At 42.0% G+C, this 17,570-nt stretch overlaps 1 protein-coding gene across 2 annotated transcripts in view; it reads right to left on the minus strand.

Moving 5' to 3' along the window:
- Positions 1-386: 386 nt before the first annotated feature.
- LOC125890010 (golgin subfamily A member 7-like) overlaps positions 387-17,570 on the minus strand; it is a 39,885-nt gene continuing 22,701 nt past the window's right edge. The window contains exon 6 of one of the 2 annotated variants that reach the window (XM_049578368.1): positions 387-3,506. The gene's annotated coding sequence lies outside the window, so the exon portion shown is untranslated. Of the gene's footprint in view, positions 3,510-17,570 lie in introns of both variants that reach the window. The other variant, XM_049578367.1, reaches the window with a different exon arrangement.

Genomic DNA, 17,570 nt, shown 5'->3' on the forward strand with positions numbered 1-17,570 from the left:
CTTCTGCAAGCTGCATGTTTGCACATCCAACAGCTTAAACTCTGGTTCACAGAGCTGAAGGATGGTTCAACTCCTCACTGCATCACTCTGCTGTTCCTGTGAGAACAGAACCTCATTTGCTCAGGGTTCACTCTGCTGTGAGGAAATAGTGCAGCTTTTGTGGATTCAGGAGAGTTTTCCTGCTCTATAACTATTAGAGACAACACAAAATATGGCCCTTGAATGCAAACCAAGTTGAAATGAAGCCCAGGAGTTCGTTTGGATCTAGGTCTCTAAATCATAGCAATCATCAGCAACTTTGTGTCCTGTCACAAGTGTGTAAGTGTGTTTGAAAAATCTGAAATGTGCATCAACTCTCAACACCAACGTAACACCAGAAGCCAGCATGGTGTAAAATATGTACACATTTTATTTGTTAGCATACAAGTTTTAGATTAATAAAACATTGGAATTTAACTGAAAAAAGAACATAGAAAATTTCAATTAACCCAAGTCCAGATAAATAAAGGACGACCTAAATCAAAAATTATTAATGAAATTTTATTTACATATGTAGAGGTCAAGATAACTGTTGATTCTTTAGCTATGGCATCCAGAATGGCATTACTTGTAGATGTAGTCATTACATAATTAAGCATTACCAGCCATACATACTACAGTATATTCAACCTTTGTTAAGGTTCCAAAAACATTTTAGCATTATCTTAGGTTTTAAATGCTTGTCAGCAATAAGTGGACAAAGCCAAGATCTGACTGACAGGATTTCACAGTTAAGGTCTGGTCACACTAGAAACTGGTGCAGTGAAATTAATCTACATGTCTTTGTGAAGCATTTGGTTCTTGAAGCTTAGTGACGTTGTGACTCTACTCGCAGGGCGAGCTGGGGAACTGCTGCAGCTGCTGAGCTAACTGCTAACTCTGGTGCTATGCCAAGTGGCTGGAGATTTACACAATTTCTGTTTTTAAAGAACCCTAATTAATCCCCTCTAATTTAGATAGGCAAAAGAATTCCTAAATTTATCACAGATGTCTTATCTCAGCCTATTTGATACCTAGAGCAAAGATACTGAGGGGTGTTACAGTGAATATTAAGGACCTGAGTTTATTTACTCATTTAGTGTATAGCCTTAGTACTACCCGTATTCATCCGACACTGACATCAAAACAGGAAGGGAGTCTGTTGGACTTGAGAGATACATAAGACTATCATCTGCAAATAGGGCCAATTTTTGTTCCTTCGTCGCCATTTTTATACCTTTGATTATGCTATTCTGTCTAATCCATTGTTCCAATGGTTCAATAAAATCCATAAATAGGAGTGGACTCAATGGGCAGCTCTGCCTTGTAGATCTCTGTAGCAGAAAAAGAATCAGTGAGCTCACCATTGATTTTCAACCTAGCTGCATAGGGCTTCTAATGTCTTCATGATTACTTGATTGAACCCACAATTCTTGTGACGTTACAGAAATCCTGTTTGGTCTATGTTGATTATTTCGAGTAAACATTTCATGTCAACCCAGTTACACCATTTCGAGCAATAAAAAAATGATTGAGGCAGGAAAATAAAGCTCTCTGAAGTAACAAGCAAATAAGTTTGCTAATTGACCATCGGGGGCGTGTGTGTGTGTGTGTGTGTGTGTGTGTGTGTATGTGTGTTGATGTAGCGCTTTTCTGCCAAAGAAATGTGCTACATCAACACACACAAGGCAGGGTGGCAAGGAGTACTACTACCCAGCGCTTCACTGTTTGCTTCTATGTAGCTGTGTGTGCTGAGGGTTGACTACCCAGCCAACAACAAGCTTACAACATTCAGTGTCTGACCGATCTGCTCCCACAAATGGTCGTTTTCACTTTTGTTGTGACAGTAATTAAAGGAGCAACCGTGACGACACCAACACCTTTCAAAGTTCGTTCAGATCAGAGATTTTCAAACTGAAGCACTCAGAGCAGCCGTACAAAAAAGCTAGAGCACTTGGGGGGGGGGGGCTCTGGGCAGAAGGTTGCTGCATGTGGCCACATGTGCTCTCTCCTCATCAGGAAATTTTTTTTAAAAAGATGCTGGTGTTAAGGAAAAAAACAAAAAAAAAAAAGCTAAGTGGACAAAGGCCTTAAGCAAGCTCGTTAGCTCAGACAGCTATATTTTCCTTCTCAGTATAGCTCAATAACTAATGCAATAACAAGGTCACACAGTTTATGCAAAGGAAATATTTGTAAAATCGACTCCTATCTCAAAACGATCCGCAAACAATTCCTTTTATGTGGAAAAGTTTATATACTCCGATCAACCGGGTTAAATACAAGTAGATGGTGCAACACAGCTAATTAGCTACATTAGCCAATTAGTTACTTTTCCATTCTCTGCCACTTAAAGGTCAGCACTGTCAAGATGGCTTGCTACTGGCAAAAAAAAGGCAAATCTAAAGGTCAAATTCATCAAAAATGAACTTAACGCAAAACATTTGCACCCCCCGAGCAAGTCCATCAGTAACAACAATTCCATTGGAATAAACTGAAATCTCTGCAAATTTCCCTGTTTAAAATCCCAGTGTGACCAGCCCTATAGACTTTAACAAAGGCAACATTCTAAACCATTACAGGCACTGTCAACGAACAAGAGCACTTTTAATACTTCTGCCAAAGGCAATCTCACAATATATGAATATATGCTTATTAGACATGAGTCAAAAATCAACAGTAGTCACCAGTCACTATGCTTAGCACAGTTTACAAAAAGAAAAACAAAAAAGAGTAAGCATCAACAATATTACATGCTAAATACAGATCAAGCACAAGTTTTGGCGTTTCTTTTCTTAAATCAAAGGCATACATTAAGGTCAGAATCTGGGAAGGTTTGACTGGAATGTTTGGATCCTGACAAAGTTCAGTGCTGTCAGTTAAATATAAGGTCAAACTCTACAAAGCAAACATGCAGGAAAGATAATAAACTACCACCCTTGCAAGAATACATGAATAAGAACAAAGCAAACAAACCGTGAGGTGTGGCACATGCAGAAAATCACACTGATTATCAAGATTCTCTGTTTCTTGAATAAATGATATCCTCAGTTCAGCCAGGACAATCACTTAAAGCATGGGTGTGGATGAGTTCAACAGTCCTTCATAAAAAATAAGTCACCCTGTCTGTCGGCTTTATTATTCAAAAAGGAGTGTCCGAAAAAGAAATATATAAAAGTTCATAATTCCTCTAGTCAAAAAGTTTTTAGTCCAAAATAAAGCATAATTATTGTTCAAAGAATGTCAATAAATCACGTGTGTTAATTTTCTCCAACCTAATACAAGCATAAAACAGATTTTAACCCTCGATGAAGGGGGAAAGGGTTAATAATTATAATAAAATAATAGTTGAATAAGTGAGCTTGGTCACAAAGGAAACTCTGAATGGGACGTGCATGTGATATTTGTTGGAAAGGGAAAGATTGTAGAGACGCAGTTTTAAGGGTGCAGGTCTGGGGGTCCTCAGGAAGCTGGGCACTGGTGCTGGGCTGCTGCTGCAGAAACAAAAAGATATGTAAGTGGCACGTCACTGAGTGAGCATTAAATAAAACCTGTTCACAACGGACATTCTGACATGTAACAAAATAAGCATGTGTAACTAATAACAATAAGCATGACTATGTTTCATTTAGATGCACCTGTTCATCTGCAGAGACTCTGCCCTTTGCCTGACTTTTCTTATTATCTTCTTTTATTCTGTGTGCGGGATGTTTTGGGACATGTAACCCACAGTGTTCAGGTAAGGTCAAGACTTTATAAAAAGGTAGCAACCAGGTACCAGACCATAAGCAGAAGGGTTGCAACGGTATGAGATTTTTGATAACTGTCTCAGAAAATATTTTGGTTTTACGGTACTATAGAATTTATATTATCAGTCAGAATGATCCTTAAAGGGTTTATGGAAGTATTTGTAAAAATTCTCCACTTAGAAAATAACTAAAATAAAGGGGAGATTGAACGTCCAGTTGGATTTTTAAACACCGTTGATAACCATCAACTTTTATATCACAGTATAGTTATACTGTGATATAAAAGTTGATAGAACATTGCTGCCTAATAAGCAGCAGGAGCCAAGAGACAGAGAGACGGCAAAAAAACCCCTGCAAAATATAGTGAGGCCAAATGCCAACAAGGGTAAATCTGGGGATGACTTTTACTTCACTTCAGCAAAAAACTTCAACCTTCAACTGACACATCAACTACTTTTATCACTAACCGTTCACTGACAATTCCTTTCAATGCTACACTTCAACAGATACTTCAAACACTTTAAAGTGCTTCAACTGACATTTAAAATCTTTTAAAGAGGGGTCTATGTGATATTCAGTGTATGAGTTGTCTGGACACGGTTCTCAACATGAAGGTGGCAGAGCCGGTGGCATGCAGCTAACGGTGCTTACTCCTCGGCAACAGTGCTGACAGAAGTATAAGTGCTAACACAAGGGAACAGGAGCGTGTTGCTGCAAAGATAAGTGAGGACAGCAAATGTTGGAAGGCCGACAACAGGCAATGTAATGAAAACTTTATATCAATCATAAACCACTGTATTTATTTTGCCAAACGCTGTATGCAAGGTTGCAAATATCAGGCACCATCACAAGGTCAGAAGATGCTAGCTTCAATGCAGTGTTCCTGCCTGGTAGCACTGCAAGAAAAGAGAAGATTACAACTCTGAAGTGGTCTTATTCTGCCCCATCAACGATCCTGACCGATACATCAACTTCTGCTGAGAAAGCCACTGCTGCTTTGTTTCATGTAACTTAGGAACTAGGCAGATAGAAGCCATTTGTGGATGCTGAATTTGTGAAAGTACACACGTTGGGAATCTTGGAGGAGTTATTTGTATGAGACAAGAACAAAGATGATATTGTCAATCCTGTGAAACAAATCCATCTATCGAGTTCAACAGCAGTACGGAGGCTGGGAAGTTTGTATGTAGACAGCTTCTCAACTCTACTTTCTGAACTGAAGTCTGCAGATTAAATGTCAAGCACTGTTGACGAGTCATCAGATGCAACTGATACTGCACAACAGTCAGTATTTGTGAGATTCTTTAACAGGGAAATTTTGAAAAAGGAACTGCTCTGCCTTGTGTCACTAAAGAAAACAGTTGAGACCATGTATACTGCTGTAAAAGGTTTCTTTGAAAAGAATTCTGTGGGGCTGAGAAAAATCAGCCTCTTTGAATCTGGGCCGTATATGATAGGACGTCCCATAGCAGAACACCCACAGTCAACCTACTACACTAGCACACAACACAGTCTGATGAATGACACAAACTCATAACTAAGGCTTTTCAAAATATTACTACAGGAGCAGGAGACCCAATTCTTGGACCTACTGCATCATAATGATGTATGGTGGTTGAGTAGGGAAGAGTTTTACAGTGATTCTATGAAGAAGCACAATTTCTTTCCAGCCAGAAATCAAACAAAGCTACAGAGCTGTCCAAGTTCATGCAAAGGATTGCTGTGGCTCAGAAGATCGAGCGGGTCATCCACTGATTGGAAGATTGGCAGTTTGACCTCCAGCTTCTCCAGTCTGCATGTCAAAGTATCATTGGGCACAATACTGAACCCCAAATTGCTCCCGGTGGCTGTTTCATCAGTGTATGAGTGCGTATAAGCTAAGTAGCAGGTGGCACCTTATATGGTAGTCTTGGTGACATAAAGTGTTAAAGCGCTTTGAGTGGTCGGAAGACTATAAGGTGCTGCACATGTACCATTTACCATTACCAAGAGTTCATGGCCATGTTGTATTTCCACGTGACACCACCAATCATTTGACCCAACGCTACAATGTGAACATGGAAGAGCTGTTTGAAAAGGTGACTGCTTTTTCATAAACTTGGACCTATTCCTGGCTGACAAAGAGGAAAAAAATACCTTTACTTCCCCACACTATGTGATACTCCTACAAATACGACTGAGCTGTCACAAATGATATTGGTGAAAAATGCAGCAGACAACTTCAGCCCACAGTTCAACAAGTTAAAAAATCCCAGGCCAGTGCTGCTGTCTGTAAGCGACCTGTTTACTGTCACTGTCACTGCCACTGTCAGTGGGAGCTGTCCAGTGGAAGCAAAGGCTGCTGCCTGCAATGGACGAGGGCACATTCTAGTTGGAGATGGGCCAGCTGCAAATCTATGATGTCCTGACAGCCAAGCTCAGAGAGGAGTGACTGTCCATTAGTATCTGAACTGTGGGCATGTATATAATGATGATGTATAAATGATCAACCTACATATGTGAATCAGGGTTTTCAGTGATAATCTAATTAAGGACAAGAGGCACAATAGATCTCAGCTGGTGCCTGCCATGCCATGACATCCCACAAGCCAAACTTCAGCAACCTCTCAAAGGAAATGAGATGCAGTCACTCAAACTCAGCTGGTAGTTAAGAAATGACACATATGAACTCATATCATGTGAACATTTGCTTGGTTAAAGAGAAGAAAAATGTGAAATTAAAGCCAGCAAGGTCTTCTGGACAAGGCCAATATGGGCTATGTGCATTTATTCTTAAGGAGTGTGACTACTGGTAGACAGAAAATATGCTTTGTGAAATTGTCTTGACTCACCATAACTTAAAATGCATGTATGTTTTATTTGACCCCTCCAGTGTTTATAATAGCAGTAATGGAATTGACTATAGAGATTAAGAAGAGTAGACAAAGAGTTAATAAAGATGGAAAAAGAATATGCTGGTGGAAATTCTGCAGTGCCTTGTGCCCAGACTGTTCATCTGATACAGGGCACTGTGCTCAGGATGTCAGGGCTCCACAAAGAGACAGATATGCTAGTTTTGTATGATGGGCTAAATTAGGCTAGACAGAGAGAAGGCTGATCTTTGCCTGATTGCCTTTCAGGATGTGCATAGTGCAGTGGGATCAGATGGTGAGCTATGCAGTGAAAAACAACTATTAGGAGGAGCAAAAGATGGCCAACTATTAGGAGGAGCAAAAGATGGCGACAACAAGTCTGTCTACACTAAAAGTGCTTAAATGTGCTGTTCATTCTGTCCCTGCTAGGAACAGTTTAGTACGAAGGCGGATTAGGGCCATGTTAATTAAAAAAAATCTTAGAATCCAAGTTGTAAATCTACGAGAATAAAGTCATAAATCTACGAGAATAAAATCATAAATGTTGTGCCCATAAATCACTATTAGTTGGACGACCCCCCTGCTGGTTCCTGGTGTGCCAGTCAGCTCCAGCAACACTGGAGAGAGAGAGAGTTATGCATAAAGACGGGACAGTGTGCCAGTGTTGCTTCCCCGTTGTAGGGGATGTTAATGGTAAAATGCCCAACATACTATTGCACATACGATGGCTTCGCTCAGATGTGTTGATCACTTGGAAGAAGAAAAAACACAAGGGAGGCCAGTTCCTTATCCCTGCTGCTTTCAGGCAGCCTTAGGACACAAAGCAGGTGTATGAAAGTAAACACACTGAACATAACGCACAGCGCAGCATGACCCAGATGTGCGATCACCGGTGGCACCCTTCTATAATGTAGTCTGTAACAGCACACAACAACCTTCAGGGGATTTTTCTTTCTGGTGGCGTAAAAAATGTAATAATATTCCTAAAATCCTACTGGCAACAGGTTTTATTACTTACTGCTAAAATGTTTATTCCTGTCACCCCCAACACTGTTGATACACACTTTGTTGCTTTTTATACCAAGTTATCCAAGTTTCCGTTCTTAATCTGTGACTTTTTTCTCCCAAAACGACGAGTTTAATCTTGTAATATTTCAACTTTATTCTAGTAGATGTGCAATTTAATTCTTGTAGATGTATGACTTTATTTTCGTAGATCTATCATTTATTCTTGAAATCAAAGACTTTTTTTCTTTAACATGGCCCTAATCCTTCTTCATAGTCAAGGTTTTATGTTCATTCCAATATTTCTGAAATTGCATGATTGAAGAGATTCCAGTTATGTTTAATGTTGTAAAAACTCTTTCAAATTTAACAGAAAGCATTTACAACTAAAATGCTGTTGCAGCAATAAGTCAATTAATTTAAAAATAAAGAATTTCAAAGAAAGAAGAGTTCAGAACCTTTTAATGTTTATTCTTTTCATCTGATAAATATTATTAATGTTTGTTCATTACTTGGCCCCTGGCCTCCTGTCATTTTGCAAACATGCCCCCCTTGCAAAGCAGGCTGAGCATCCCTGCTTTAATGCTACGACTATAACTCATCCCTTGTATCGCCAAAACTGAATGAACTCAGCTCATTTTAATGCTTACATTCTGACTGACACTTCACACCCCGAAACTGAAAACTGTGTTTTTTTTAAGAGGCTCCAGTTAGTCAGGAGCCTTTAAAATAATCAGGGTTTAAGAAATAGAACTAATAATCAAATGTAGATTAGATTTCTGTATTCATAATTGTGATAATGTTAGTTGAGACTCTAGGTCGCACGATCATCAGATGAAGTTCAGTACATTCATGTAAGATACTTCTTTTTCCCCATTTCTATACAGGAACCTTTGTATTCAGTGTGTTTTACCTTTACACTGAACATAAACTGCCTCTGTCTTGACTGACAGTGATAGTTATTGAGGATTTAGTCTAATTCACAAATCTGTTTGCTGGCTTACTACATGCAGAGCACTATTTAAACTAAGCCATCTCTATTCCACATGCATTGCAAAACACTGCATTTGATGCCTGGTTTGTTGGAACAAGCTCCAAATGCAGAAAGTATTTGTCTTTGTATCACAAACAAGAACAGGTCTGTCATGTATTTTTGGAGAAGGTGTAAAGACAGGTAAAGTTTGGCCTGTAAACAATATTCTTGGCAGGTGATAAACTTACTTACAGACAATGAAAAGAACAGCAAACTAATGATGAACACCATTTATGCATTTTCCTTGTCCAACATTCCCCACTGACAGTAAGTGCTCTCATGTGTGCAGACTAATTTACAGATTTTTTGGCCTGGTGTGGCCACGGAGCGAGTTTGTACGTGAAGCCAAACGACACCTTATCAGGAGCCGAATGTCTTTTGGACGAGACGCCAGGACACCAACTTGGCGCCATCTGCCTCTGAATGAATGCTCAGCAGTCAGGAGCTGTGCAGGCCAAGTCTGGTTTTCCTGCAGTGCAGTCATCCCACTAGAGGCTGATCCATCATGCTGTTCAGCCCTTCACCTGGGAGGCGCCCAGCCAAACAAAAAACCCTGCTTTAAGCCAGCTAGGCCTTCAGCCATAATGGGGAAGGAGAGAGGATGGGAGAGGATGGTTTGATAGATACAGTATGTGATGAAGGTTTTTTTCTGGAGCAGCCAGGGGCCAATAATAAGTCGGCATCCCTCAAAATCCCTCCAAAACTCTCCAAATCATGGTCAACTTAAAACTACACCAATCAATATTTTCTATGCAATGGATCAAATGACTGCATGTAGTGTAAAGGGATTTATAGTGACGAACAAACAGAGAATCATCATCCAACTCCACAGTTCCCTTCAGCTCTACAGTGATTTTCAACCTCTGTCAGTCCATTTTTTTGGTTGTCTGCTGGACTGAAACTTTACTTTTTTAGTTTAGCCTCAAAGTCATGGCTCTGATCAACTCTATTTCCAGACAGCTTTGTTCAGTGAAAAAGCTTCTAACATGTAACATGCATGTAACCATGCAACAACAACAACAACAACAACAAAACCACACAAAAAGAACTACTTCTTTCTTTCTATCAAACAGCCTTTTTTACACATTCAACACATATGGATCAAAATTAGCACTCATTTGCATTAATTTTCCATAACCGCTTATCCAGTCATGGGGCTATAGAGACAAACAACCATTCACGCTCACACTGACACCTACGGGCAATTTAAAATCACCAGTTAACCTAACCTGCATGCATTTGGATTGTGGGGGGAAGCCAGAGTACCTGGAGAAAACTCACACTGACAGGGGGAGAACATGCAAACTCCGCACAGAAGGGCTCCAGGAACCCTCTTGCTATGAGGCAACAAGGCTAACCACTGTACCACCCTGCCGCCATGTTTCTAGCCACCTGATAAATGCAAGTCCTCCTTAGCAGCTGAATGCTCCTTAATGTTCACTAGTTAGTTGCTAACTGCTGCCTGGTGCCGGGCAGATGGCGTAAGCAGAGGTTTTATTGTTTTTCTGCATAAAAGTGTTGCGTGCTATGACTGAACACCAAGCTGATGAGTGCCGTGGGAGTGAACTATCAGTTAACTAGAAAAGTGCACTCAGTAGAGCGCAGATTTCCAGAGGTCATGTGGCCGCCCAAGCTGATCACATCCACTTTAGAAAATTTCTGTAGTTACAGCAGATATACTGCAGCACATTTCAGAATCGTCCAAGAAGCCAATAAAAATATGCATCTCATCTATTTTTTATGTAGCCATGGTGCATGGCGCAGAGCAGATCAAGTTCTCCTGTGCACTGTATGTGAAATACAGATAGAATATAATTATGAGGATGAAGATATTTTTCATAACTGAAACAAAGCCACAAATCTTTCATCCATGTTGTTCATAATTGGACTTTAACAGTATTGACCTTGTCTGTAGGTTACAGCACAACAAAGTAGGAAATAACAACAATGAACACAACTTAAATAGACAAAAATTAGAATGAGTGTCTTGCTGTTACATGCTGAGATGTGGATGCTTCACACACATCTTCAACCTGGCAGCAGAGAAGATCTATATATATAATCAGCATAGTTTCAAGGTGGAAACCAATTCAGTATCTGACCAAATGTCTCCCCTTCTGTTCCTGAGATATGATGTTGAATAATGGCCAGAAAAGAGTTTTTGCACAACACTAGGATGTCACAGTGAAGTTGACCTTTTGGAAATAAAAAGTCATCACTTTATTTTAGCCTATAAGACATTTGTGTAAAACTCTGTCATAATTAGCATATGAATCCTTGAGTTATGGCCAAAAGTATGTTTTGTGAGGTCGCAGTGACCTTTGACCTTCAACCACCAAATTCTAATCCAGTCAATCTTGAGTCCAAATGGACGTTTGTGCCATATTTGAAGAAATTCCCTCAAGGTGTTGTTGAGATATCGCTTTCACAAGAATGAAAAGGACACAAGGTCACAGTGACCTTGACCTTTGACCACCTAAATCTAAGCAGTTAATTGTTGAGTCCAAATGCACGTTTGTGCCAAATTTAAAGGGAAAAAACAAAAAAACAAAAAAAAAAACCTTGTGGTGTTCTGACATCACATTTACAAGAGTGGGGCGGACAAGCGGATGGACAACACGAAAAGATAATGCCTCTGGCCACCGCTATCACTGGTGCAGAGGCATTAAATAACAGACAAACTACATAGAATACTAACTAACTTAAGGTAGAAACACAAATATTTCAGAAACATTTCCGAATTAATAAAATCTGCAAGTCTACAAATCTGGCAGTCAAAACACTCTTCTTCTGAATCACTCCTGGTGTGGCATGACCACGTGCAGCAGGCGGAACAAAACCAGGTCACAACCATGGCAGCCAGAGCGCAGCACAGTTAAGCCTGGTCAAAATGTCCATTGTGGCTCCCTTAGACAAGACGGTGGCAAGGATAACAAAAACAACTGACTTATCCATCTGGTATCATGCCGAACTTTAGTCGATCATAACATATTGGTTACGGAATTTATCTGCAGATGCTTTGGAACAAAATGAGACTAAACGCTTTTATGGATGTCAGTTTTTCAGCCTTGACAAAAATGTGTCCTGCAACAGACAGTAAAGCTTATTGTTTTTAGTAGAGAAGTTTCCAGAAGACTTTTGGTCCCTGCCGGCCAGATAAGAGGAGTAAGGAGTCAGCAGTTAATGATGGTATAAAACAGTCAATTAAACGGGTTTTTCAACAATTGTGAATCACCGCCACCATGAGAGGTCCTATAACATAGTCATACATGTGCACACAAAATATTAGGCTGATTGGTGCAGATGTATTTAAGATTAACTGCGGACAGACAGATACACACATAGACACACACACAAACCAAACCCATGAAATAACCCCTTTCATGTAGTCAGTCATGACCCATTGTTGCAAATAAATATCCTGATTATAGCTGCTATATAAAAAAACACTACTGAACTACAGGTATCCTTATATTAAAGACAGGATGGTTTCACTGCAGATTTCACAGACCTGAGGACAGTGAACTGGCAAAAGAGGAATCTAATCAGACTGTGACAGAGATTAATGATGACTTAATGGCTAACACGAGTTTTAATAAAAGGCTGATGTTGGTTTGATATGCTGGTGTATCAGTCTAAGCCTGCAGGAGACGGCGGAGAAGAGATCCTGGCAGGATAAAGAGGCTTAAACACAGCGAAGGATGGATATACTGGATGTGTGCTCAGTCTGCTCGCTGACTGTGGTTTATCCTGTCTTTGACCATGGCAAAGCTCCAACGCACTCTTCTCTCAACAACTACTTATAAAAGTCCTGAGTTTACATTCCTCAATAGGACATGTTTATGTATCCAGGCGCTCAGCAGGAATTTCAAACGAAAAGATTAATCCCTGTATGCTTCTGTACGGTAATCGGGCAATGGTTTATCCATCCACAGGGGTCTATGGTCTCCAAAATGATGCCAAACACAACATTCCCCAAAGGTAAAATATTTATGGCGAATGCCTTACTCTGCCTGATGGTAGTGTCTATGCTACAGTGGAGGCTGGGCTCTGTCCAGCGTCTTTACAGAGTACTTTCCAGTATGACTTGGCCCAGCACATCCAAGGATGACACCATGAAAATGAACTTCCTGATCTTTTTCAGTACACGAGAGAAAAGGAAGGGATATACTGTGGCAGAGATTGAAACAATTTATGGGATGAGATGTGCTCTTGAGGCACAAACCTTGAGGCATCTGCCAGGGTGAAAGATCTACAGATATATAAAAGCCATCTGTGGCTGATGATTATACTGTGCTGTCTGAGAAGGTTTTAACATTCAAACGACACAAAGTGGGTTGCGGGATGGTACATGACTGCTATGGAATGACAACTGTTAAGGAATGCTCTTAATGAAACAAATTGTTTGACAGGGTAAATGAGAAAGTTGAAAACATTTCCAAGACATTGTCTCCTTTGACATCAGTGCTGCGCCCTCATATATGAATCATTCAGAGCTGCTTGGTCTAAATAAGCATTCATTTCCAGTGTAAGATTGGAAACACAAAACCGTTTGCCCTTTATGTCGAAAGTTGAGAAATCTGTATAAAGGTGACACTGAAACCATTTTAACAGATGAAATTTCATGAATAATTCATGTAATGCTGTCCTGTATTGCTGTTTGTGTAAATGGAGCATGGTTGTAACACTATCCAGTGTACACTGGCTGAGCCACAGAAACAGCAATGTATGCGCATGAAAGTGAATGTAACCAGTGTATTAGGGTTGGGCGATAATACGGTAATAAGGTATCCCGCGGTATCTAAAAATAGCAACGGTATCAGTTTCATTACAGTCATTAAAAAATCTGCCACGCATATAGGCCTATAGGGGCCTGATATAATATTAAATATAATTTATTTAATGCCTAAATAATGAGTGTTTGTCTAGCACCTATGTATCTGTGGTTGAGTTTTCAATTTAATACTATTACAATTTAAAACTAATAATAGGCTATAATGTAGGGATGCACCGAAATGAAAATTTGTGGCCGAAGCCGAAGCCAAATATCATTAAACGCTTAGCCGAATACCAAGTACCGAATACCGAATATCGTCGTTTAGTTTTTCATTAGTTTTTGCAGATGAACCCCCTCCAGATTAGTGTTGTCATGGTACCAAAATTGGGACCCACTGTGCGATAACAATGAAAATATCATGGTTCTGAGTAGTATCACGATACCACAGCAAAAATAAGGCAGATGTGCCTTTTGTTATTTATAAAAAGATAAATCACTTTCCTATAATACATCAATGATATTTCAATGGAATAAATTACTTATTGACTTATTCATACTTCAAAAACAGCATCAATCAGTGATGAACATAGGGGGGATCAAAATAAAATAAATAAATAAAATAAGAATCAACCAGCCACCCTCCTCCCCTGACAAGTCCCTTCATAAGTAATGAACAGTCCCTAAAGTGCGGTGAGGTTTGTGGGCCGTTACCTGCCACAAAGAGAGAAATGTGAACGGCTCGTTTCTCCTCTGACACGTCACATACCTGTGTTCGGCTGGCTCGGCTGTTCAGGTACTTTTGGGCAGTCATGACGCCAAGAAGAGGATATTATTGGAGCCGACTTCTCCGTCGCCGGTAAGCCGATGGCCGCCGTATTTGACAGGAATACATTATTGTCTGTATGACCGACCCCCGTTCAACCCACAACCGATGGGATTCGCCTTTAGTTTCTGCTGCTGGTTGAAATCTGTAGGCTACTCGCACAGCGTGCTGAATGATTTAAGCCTATTTTGCTCGCTCAAAACTATTTTTAGTCGCAAATGCAAGTGCCATGACGGGCGGATCGCCACACTACCAACATTTTATTCCGCCCGTCACGGCACGCCGTTTCATTGTGTTATCAAAACATGCCGCTATTATTCGGCCTTTAACTTATTCCACCGAATACCGAATGTGTGTTTTTTTTGCAATATTCGGCCGAATATATTCGGTTACCGAATATTCGGTGCATCCCTTCTATAATGTTTCTCTCATAACTGCCCTTAACTGTTGTCGGGACATTTGATAAAGTTTTTGGATGTGACGTTGTCACGTGACAGCTCGGACTTGAGAAAGAGAAGAAAAGATAGCAAGCCGTCCATCAAGCCAGTTGGTTGCAAAAAAACAAACATAACTTCTGCAAGCAGCAGCAGCAGCAGGTCCAGTGTCCATCAGAGTGGAGGAGGGAGAAGCGCAACCCTAACCACCGAAAAACAGATGACTCTGGGCAGTCTCCTTCAAAGAAAAGCCGATGTGGTGGCTGGTCCGGTCAGCAACATACAGGAGCGAGCAGGAGCAGAGATAACTGCCTATTGTCGCGAGCCTGTTATTCAGGGAGACGAAGATCCCCTTCTCTGGTGGAAATGTGATGGAGGCAGGTGTTTTCCTCTGATATCGAGGGCTGCCCAAAAGTACCTGTGCGTTTGTGCCACGAGCTCTCCATCAGAGCGGGTGTTCAGCACTGCAGCCAAAGTTGTCAATCCACTACGTGCCCTGCTCCAGCTGGAAAAAGTAAACATGCTATTTTTTCTGGTGAAAAAACCTTGGATAGTTTTGAAGCATAGGATGCTGCTATAGTTATCATTATACTTTGTTTTTATTTCATTTTCAATGAGGAGTAGCCTGTTCTGATGGACAGAAAAGCTCAGACTTTGAGAGAGTGAACTTTTACCTGAAGGTAGGCTCTAAAAATACACCAACTAACAGTATTTCCCGTTGCATTCTCAGGATAGAATTATATATGCCCATTTTCAGTCATGCCTTGTCGTTTATTATTATTATTATCTAGTTTTTCTTATTTGATAAGCCCTAGTACTGGATGCTGTAGAGCTGTGCTTTTAATTTATTTGATTTATGTTGATAGGTTCTAAAAATAAACCATTGAACAGTAGCCGTTGCAGTCTGAGGATACGCTGTATAGCACACATCGTTACTGCCGTTGTTATTTATTGTTACTTTTTTGGAAGTGGACTGTAGCCCACAGACAATTTGTTGTTATTTCATTCCGTTTGGTTGACTGATGCATTTGCAATTTTTCATATATTTGTTAATAAAAGTTGTTAATGTTATAGCCTGCATGTTTTTGTTGTTATTTTTTCAGTGTTCTTAGACCTATGTAATGTTTGCTGTTCTGTTTCAGAACTGTATAGGCACAAGCCGACATTTTGGGGACTCCCTCTGAGCCCTTCAAAGTGATTTTTAATTAGTCACGGCAATACCGTATACCCTGGGGAAATGTGGGGAAGGTTTAACTGTAACAAGGAGGGCCGGGGTGGGCTTTCTGATAGCCCCCAGACTCTCTGCCTGTACGTTGGGGTTTACCCCAGTGGACGAAAGGGTTGTGTCCCTGCGCCTTCAGGTCGGGGAACGGGTCCTGACTGTTGTCTGCGCTTATGCGCCGAACAGCAGTTCAGAGTACCCGCCCTTTTTGGAGTCCCTGGGACGGGTGCTGGACAGTGCCCCGACCGGGGACTCCATTGTTCTGCTGGGGGACTTCAATGCTCACGTGGGCAATGACAGCAGGACCTGGAGGGGTGTGATTGGGAGGAACGGCCTGCCCGATCTGAACCCGAGTGGTGTGCAGTTATTGGACTTCTGTGCGGGTCGCAGTTTGGCCATAACTAACACCATGTTTGAGCATAAGGATGTCCATCGGTGCACGTGGCACGAGGACAGCCTAGGTCGCAGGTCAAAGATTGACTTTGTAGTTGTGTCATTTGACCTGCGACCATATGTTCTGGACACTTGGGTGAAGAGAGGAGCAGAGCTGTCAACTGATCACCACCTGGTGGTGAGTTGGATCAGGTGGCAGGGGAGGACACCACGCAGACCTGGCAGGCCCAAATGAGCAGTGAGGGTCTGCCTGGAACGCCTGGCAGAAGAACCTGTCAAGATGATCTTCAACTCCCACCTCCGGGAGAGCTTCTACCGCGTCCCGAGGGCGGAGGGGGACATTGAGTCCGAATGGGCCTTGTTCTGCTCTGCCATTGTCGAGGCGGCTGTTGCGAGCTGTGGCTGCAAGGCCGCAGGGGCCAGTCGCGTCAGGCTGAAGAAGGAGGCCTACAGGGCATGGTTGGTCTGTGGGTCTCCAGAAGCAGCTGACGGGTACCGGCGGGCTAAGCGGAGCACAGCAGCGGCAGTCGCGGAGGCAAAAACTCGGGCGTGGGAGGAGTTCAGTGAGGCCATGGAGAAAGACTATCGATCGGCTCCAAAGAGGTTCTGGCAAACCGTCTGGCGCCTCAGGGGGGGAAGGCGGCAACTTGCTCACACTGTTTACAGTGGGGGCGGGGAGCTGCTGACGTCAACTGGGGACATTGTCAGGCGGTGGAAGGAATACTTTGAGGAGCGCCTCAATCCCACCAACACATATTCCTGTGAGGAAACAGAGCCGGGGTGGGTGGGGTGGGTCGGGTCAGGGGTGGGTCGTCCAGTTTCGGGGGTAGAAGTCGCCGAGGTAGTGAAGGAACTGTGCGGCGGCGGGGCCCCGGGGGTGGACGAGATTCGCCCTGGATATCTCAAGGCTCTGGATGTTGTAGGGCTGTCCTGGCTGACACGCCTCTGCAACATTGCGTGGACATCGGGGGCAGTGCCTCTGGAGTGGCAGACCGGGGTGGTGGTCCCCATCTTCAAGAAAGGGGACCAGAGGGTGTGTTCCAACTACAGGGGGATCACACTCCTCAGCCTACCCGGTAAGGTCTACGCCAGGGTGCTGGAGAAGAGGGTCCGGTCGATAGTTGAACCTCGGATTGAGGAGGCGCAATGTGGTTTTCGTCCTGGACGCGGAACCATGGACCAGCTCTTTACCCTCGCCAGGGTGCTGGAGGGGGCATGGGAGTTCGCCCAACCAGTCCACATATGTTTTGTGGATTTGGAGAAAGCT

Source organism: Epinephelus fuscoguttatus, linkage group LG6 (assembly GCF_011397635.1).
Source record: "Epinephelus fuscoguttatus linkage group LG6, E.fuscoguttatus.final_Chr_v1".
NCBI classification, from domain to species: Eukaryota; Metazoa; Chordata; class Actinopteri; order Perciformes; family Serranidae; genus Epinephelus; species Epinephelus fuscoguttatus.